We start from the raw sequence: 7,530 nt of genomic DNA, 5'->3' as shown, positions 1-7,530 counted from the left end.
AATCTTAGCCATCCTAGTAGGAGCGAAATGGTATCTCATTGTGGTTTAATCGCTCTGATGGCTAAAGACGCTGAGCATCTTTTCATGTGTTTGGTGGCTATTTAAATGTCCTCTTGGGTGAAATGTCTATTTAGTCTTTTGCTTATTTTATGATTGGGTTGTCTTTTTGTTGTTAAGTTGTCAGAGTTTTATATATATTTTCGTTATTAGAATTCTTGTCAGATATATGGTTTCCAAAGATATTCTCCCAGTCGGTAGCTTGTCTTTTCACTTTTTTGGTAAAGTCTTTTGATGAACAAAAGTTTTTAATTTTTATTAGGCCCCATTTATTTATTTTGTCTTTTGCTGTCTGTGCTTTTATTATTATATTATATAATCTGTTGTTGAAAGGTAGGCCTGGCAGTGTTGCCCCTACTTGTTCTTCTAAGAATTTTATGGTTTTAGTTTGCACATTTAGGTCCTTAATCCATTTTGAATTTGCTTTTATGTATGATGTGAGGCCTGGATCCTGATTCATTTTTTCTGCATGTGGAAATCCAATTTTCCAGCGCCATTTATTGAAGAGACTCTCCTTTCCCCATTGAATGGACTTAGCACCCTTGTCAAAAATTAGTTGACCATAGATGTGTGGGTTTATTTCTGGACTCTCAATTCTGTTCCATTGGTCTATGTGTCTATTGTTAACCCCTGCTAGTCTGTTTTGATTACCATATTTTTACGCAAATAACATGAGCCTTCTGTGTTTATTTGCCGGCTGCACCCTCCCTTATGGGGTATTTTCATAAGTGCACTATGCTAATTTTTTTTTTTTTTTACAGCAACATGTGGAAAAGGATTTTCATGGCAATGCTTGTGAGGGTGCCTCGTCGGGGGAGGTCACGGCCGGCAAACAAATACAGAAGATAAGCATTATTTAGGTAAAAATATGGTACTGTAGCTGTATGTTTTAAAACCAGGAAGTGTGAGTCCTCCTACTTTGTTCTTCTCTTTCAACATTCTTCTAGCTATTTGCAGCCTCTTACCATTCCATATCAAATTGAGGGTTGTTTTTTACTATTTCTGTAAAGAAGGCTGTTGGAATTTTGATCAGGATTGCCTTGAATCTATAGATTGCTTTGGGTAGTATTGACATCTTAACTATATTAACTGTTCCAGTCATGAACATGGAACATCTTTCCATTTACTTAAGCCTTCCTTAATCTCTTCCAGCAGTGTTTTATGGTTTTCACTGTATTAAGTCCTTCACGTCCCTGGTTAGATTTATTCGTAGTTATTTTATTCTCTTAGATGCTATTGTAAATGGAATTGTTTCCCTAATTTCCCTTTCAGATTTCTTATTGTTGGTGTATAGAAACCCAGCTGATTTTTGTTTGTTGATCTTGTACCCTGCAACTTTGCTAAATTCCTCTATTCACTCTAGAAGTTTTCTCGTGGACTCTTTGGGATGTTCTCTATATAGGATCATATCATCCACGAATAGAGATAATTTTGCTTCTTCTTTTCCAAACTGGATACCTTTTATTTCTTTTTCTTGTCTTATTGCTCTGGCTGCCGTTACTTGTTGCCATTGAGTCCATTCCAACTCATAGCGACACTTTAGGACAGAGTAGAACTGCTTCGTAGAGTTTCCAAGGAGCACCTGGTAGGCTCGAACTGCCGACCTTTTGGTTAGCAGCTGTAGCTCTTAACCACTACACCACCAGGGTTTCCGTCGTTCTGTCTAGGACTTCTAATATAATATCAAATATAAGTGGTGAGACCGGGCACCCTTGTCTTGTTCCTGATTTCAAGGGGAAATGTCTCAGTCTTTCTTGATTAAGCACAGTGTTGGCTGTTGGCTTCTCATATATGCCCTGAATCATATTGAGGAATTTCCCTTCTATTACAATCTTCTTTAGGGTTTTTCATCAAGAAATGTATTGACTTTTATCAAATGCTTTTTCTGCGTTCATAGAGATGATCATGTGGTTCTTTTCTTTTGTTCTATTGATGTGGTGTATTACATTGATTGATTGTCTAATGTTGAGCCATCCCTGCATTGCTGGGATAAATCCCACTTGGTTATGGTATATGACTCTTTTAATATGCTGTTGGATTCTGTTAGCTGGTATTTTGTTGAGGATTTTTACATCTGTATTCATAAGAGATATTGGCCTGTAGTTTTCTTTTTTTGTGGTGTCTTTTTCTGGTTTGGGTATCAGGGTTATGTTTGCTTTGTAGAATCAATTAGGGAGTATTCCTTCCTTCTCTATCTTTTGGAAGAATTTAAACAGTGTTGGCATCAATTCTTCTCTAAATGTTTGGTAGAATTCCCCAGTGAAGCCATCTGGTCCAGGTCTTCTTTGTTGTTGTTGTTGAGAGGATTTTAATCACTGATTCAATCCCTTCACTTGTTATGGGTCTATTGAGACTTTCTATTTCCTCTTGAGCCAGTTTGGGTAAGTTGTGTGCTTCTAAGAATTCATCCCTTTCATCTAGGTTATCGAGTTTGTTACCAGACAGTTGTTCATAATATTCTATCATAATTCTCTTTATTTCTATCAGGTCAGTTGCAATGTCCCCTCTTTCATTTTGGTTATTTATATCTTTTCTTTTCTTTGTCAGTCTAGCTAAAGGTTTGTCAATTTTATCAATCTTTTCAAAGAACCAACTTCTGGATTTATTAATTCCCTCTATTGTTTTCTGTTTTAGATTTCATTTATTTCTGCTCTGATCTTTGTTATTATTATTATTTTTCATCTGGTAGCCTTAGGCTTAGTTTGCTCCTTTCTTTCTAGTTCTTGGAGTTGTCAAGTTAGGCTGTTAATCTGAGATCTTCTTTTTTTATATAGACATTTATTGCTGTAAGTTTCCCTCTGAGTACTACCTTCCTTGCATCCCATAAGTTTTGGTATGTTGTCTTTCATTTTCATTGGACTCTAAGAAATTTGTGATTCCTCTTGATTTCTTCCTTGACCCATTGGTAGTTTAATAGTGTGTTGTTTAATTTCCATATGTTTGTGTATTTTTCAGATTTTTTTCTGTTACTGATTTCTAGCTTCACCCCATTATGGTCAGAGAAAATACTTTTGCATGATTTAAATCTTTTTAAATTTATCAAGACTTGCTTTGTGAACTAAACTGTAGTCTTTCCTGGAGAATAATCCATATGTACTGGAGTAGAATATATATTGTGTAGTTTTGGGGTCGAGCGTTCTATATATGTCTGTTAAGTCTAGTTGGTTTATAGTGTCATTCAGGTCCTCTGTTTCCTTGTTGATCTTTCTAGATGTTCTGTCCAATATTGAAAGTGGTGTATTGAAGTCTCCAACTATTATTGTAGTACTATCTAGTTCTCCCTTCAATTCTATCAGTGTTTGCTTTATGTATTTAGGTGCCCCAATGTTGGGTGCATATATATTTATGATTGTTAAATCTTCTTGATTGACACTTTTGTCACTATATAATGTCCATCTTTATCTCTTCTGACAGATTTTGTCTTAAAGTCTACTTTGTCTGATATTAAGATTGCCACCCCAGCTCTCCTTTGGTTATAATTTGCGTGGAATTTTTTCCTCATCTTTTCACTTTCAACCTATTTGTGCCCTTGGATTTAAGGTGTGTCTCTTGTAAACAGCAAATAGTTGGATCGTATTTTCTTTAATCCATTCTTCCACTCTCTGCCTTTTGATTGGAGCAGTTAGTCCATTTACATTCACTGTAATTACTGATAGGAAGTGAACTTCTGCCATTTTGTTATATGTTTTTTGTGTTTCTTAAGCTTTCTTTGTCTTTGTCCTTTAGTACTGCTTGCTTTTGTGTTTTGTTGGCTTATTGTAGTGAGCCTTTTTGGTTCCCTTCTCCTTTCCTTTTGTGTCTGCTTTTTTTTAAATATATTCTCTTAGTGGTTATCATGACTATTACATTTAAGAGCTTGTACTTATAACATTCTTGGGTAGGTTGGTATGAACTTAGCTTCAGTAACCTACAAGAAATACTGTATCTACACCATTCTTCTCCCTCCCTTTTGTTGTTGTTATCACTAATTATGACTTTATATTTCATGTGCCCTATAACATAGTTTTATCCTTGCCTTTTATATATTTGTTATTAAAAACATGAAGGACAAAACATTTAGAATAACCAAGCATGAATACCTTATTACTAGCCCTTATACTTGTCTGTGCATTTTTCTTTATTATGGATCTTTCTTTTTTATGTATAGCTTTGAATTACTTTCTAGTGTCTTTTCCCTTCCATCTACAGAACTCCCATTAGTATTTTTTGTAGGGCCAGTTGGGTAGATATAAACTCTCTAAGCTTCTGTTTGTCTGGGAATGTTTTAATTTCATCCTCATTATAGAAGGAAAGTTTCACTGGGTATAGTATTCTTGGCTGACAATTTTTTTTCTTTCAGTGCTTTAAATATATCATTCAATTGCCTTCTGGCCTCCAATGCTTCTGGAAAAAAATAGGCATTTAATCTTGTTGGGGATCCTTTGTATGTGACTGTTTGCTTCTCTCACTGTTTTCAGGATTCTCTCTTTATCTTTAAATTTTGAGAGCCTAACTATGATGTGGAGCCCTGGTGGCACAGTGGTTAAGATCTCGGCTGCTAACCAAAAAGCTGGCAGTTTGAATCCACCAGCTGCTCCTTGGAAACCCTATGGGGCAAGTCTACTCTGTCCTATAGGGTCATTATGAGTAGGAATCAACTTGAAAGCAACGGGTTTGGTTTTTTTGAACTATGATGTGTCTTGGTATAGATCTTTTGGGGTTTATCCTGCTTGGGGTTCTTTGAGATTTTCTTGGATTTGTAAATTCATGTCCTTTGTTAGATTGGGGAAATCTCCTGTCATTATTTCTTCAAACATTCTTTCTGTCCCTTTCTCTTTCTCATCTCCTTCTGGGATTCCCATGATGCGTATGTTAGGTCTCTTGTTGTTGTCCCATAATTCCATTAAACTGTGCTCAGCCTTCTTGAGCCTCCATTCTTGTTGCTCTTCAGCATCTGTAATTTTAACTATCTTATCCTCTAATTTGCAGGCTCTTCTTCCTGACTCAATCTGTTGGTCAATCCTTCTATTGTGTTTCTTATTTCAGTTATTGTCCCTTTCAGCTGCAATATCTCTTTCTTTAAATCCTCATTTTGTTCTTGCATTGTTGTCCTTATTTCTTTTAGCTCTTTGTCTGTTTTCCCTTAGTTCTTTATTTATGTTTAATGTTGCATTATATTCTCTCTTTTTTTTTTCCCATTATTTGTGCTTTCACTCCCTTTGTCACGTTCCTTTGGATGGACCATTGTTTCTCTGTTCTTTGTATGTCTCATGATTTTTTTGTTGAGGCATTGGAACTTTCTCAGTTTTCCTCAGTATTTGGTGTTTTGCCTGCATTACTTTCTGCTAGAAACTCTTATGTGGGCAGAGCCTTTAACCTTTGCTTACCATTTCATCTCCCTCTCTGTGATAGCTCCTTCTTGATCCCTGGTTTAATTGGTATTTGAAAGTTCAGATCTCGTTTTTCAAATTTTAGTCTCTCTTAAACACACAAGAGAACACACTGTGGTCAGTCTGTATACTAGTGGGCATAGCCATTCAGGAGAGATATTATGTACTAATCAATCTGTCCACCAGAGGACACAGTCCCCTCTCTCTGGTTATTACTCCCTTCCCTTCTCTGTTTCTGCAATCACATCTTTCGTCCGAAAACCCACACCCAGTGAGCCCCCTTCAGGGCTGGGTGTTGCCCTTCAGTTTTGCCCGAGGTTTCCTTCCTTGTTCTGTGGGGGCTTCTTACATCTGAGCTGGTATTCAGGGGGAAGCACAGGCAGACTTTCTCTGTTTCAGGAGGAAGAGGGGCTGGCACTTCCTAGAAGGACCTTTGACAGATCTATCTTGTTGGTTTCAGAGCCCCAGTGGCCTTGTGGTGGTTGCAGGAGCAGTCTCCACTTAGGTGACCTATCTCCTGACTCCACTATAGTGAACCTTCTTTAAGAGCCCATATCAGTCCAGCAACTGACAGTTACTGGTTGGGGTAGGGGTAGTCACACTCCGAAAGGACTCCCATGGAGATTTGTCTTGTTGCTATCAGAGCCCCCCTGGAGTATGTTGGCTATGAGTGTAGCCTCCATTAAAGATGACTGCTTCTTAGCACACAGCAGCCTCAGCACTGACTGAAAGGGGGAGCAGACAGACCAGAACCGACTTCCTGGGCGGTCTCTCCTGTTGGTTTTAGAGGCCTGAGCTTTGGGGTACACACGGGGGCAGGTAGAGTGTTGACTGTGAGAGCAGACCCCACTGCACAGGCCATCTGTAGCAATTTGCAGTAGGCTTGAAACCGACAGTATCTGGGTGGGGGAGCTGCTGGCACACTCCAAATGGACCCTTGGGGAGATCTGCCTTGTTGATTTTAGGGCAGAAACTTGGGATCCTGTCTCTTTGTACAGGCAGGGTCTGTGGTGGTTAGGGAAGTAGGGTCTTTTTCTGGGGCCACTACCCCAGTTCACAGCAGCTGGCAACCTGTGTGGCTGGGGGAGGGGCAGGGATGGTGGGAGAAGCGATTTTCCTACTGCATGCGACTCATTGTTGATTTTTGCCTGTCTGCAGTTCCCCGCTGCTTTCCTCTGCTCCCCGATTCAGAGTCCCTCAAAGCCGAGCACTGTTTCCTTGTTGTATTTGTGGGAGTGGGTCAGAATGATGGTTTGTTTATGCTAACATTTTCCCAGAATTCTCAGTGTAATGCTTTTGAGTTGCATTCATGTTTTTGTGTGCAACCGGAGTTAATTTATTTTAATTTCTGAGTAGTATTCCATTTTATGTATGTACCATCTTTTTATTATTCATTTGCCTGTTGATGGATATTTGGGTTATTTTCAGTTTTGAGCTATTATGAGTGAAGCTGCTATAAACCTTCTTGTATGAATCTTTGTATGGATAAATTTTTTTCATTTCTCTTGGGTAAATACATAGTTGTGAAATTCCTAGGTTGTATGGTAGGTGTATGTTTAACTTTCTAAGAAACTACGAAACCATTTTCCAAAGTTATTTTACCATTTTACACTGCCACCCATGAGTATGAGTGATCCAGTTCCACTGGTATCACAGTTTTAAAAGATGTTAGCCATTCTAATGTGTGTAGAGGTATCTCCTTTGTGCTTTTAATTTGCATTTCCCTGATGACTAATGATGTTGAGAATCTTTTCATGTGCTTTTTCATGTGTATTCTCTTGTGATGTTATGAGCTCTTTCTTGTTCTTGTTGGTTGGATACTGTCTTCAGCTGGGTTCTCTAGAGAAGCAAAACCAGTAAAGCATATAAACATATATATAGAGAAAGATTTATATCAATGAATTGGCTCACGTGGGTGTAGAGGCTGGAACGTCCCAAGTCTGTAGGTCAGTGTCTTAGTCATCTAGTGCTGTTTGTTCTAACAGAAATACCACAAGTGGATGGCTTTAACAAAGAGAAATTTATTTCTTCAGAGTAAAGTAGGCTAAAAGTCCAAATTCAGGGCGTCAGCTCCAGGGGAAGGCTTTCTCTCTCTGTCAGTCTT

At 38.2% G+C, this 7,530-nt stretch overlaps 1 pseudogene; it reads right to left on the bottom strand.

Moving 5' to 3' along the window:
* The window catches only part of LOC111821187 (60S ribosomal protein L17 pseudogene), a 74,422-nt pseudogene that overhangs the window by 55,745 nt on the left and 11,147 nt on the right, over positions 1-7,530 (bottom strand).

Source organism: Trichechus manatus, unplaced genomic scaffold, assembly GCF_000243295.1.
Source record: "Trichechus manatus latirostris isolate Lorelei unplaced genomic scaffold, TriManLat1.0 scaffold00069, whole genome shotgun sequence".
In the NCBI taxonomy this organism is placed as follows: Eukaryota; Metazoa; Chordata; class Mammalia; order Sirenia; family Trichechidae; genus Trichechus; species Trichechus manatus.
This window is presented reverse-complemented; position numbering and strand designations above follow the sequence as displayed.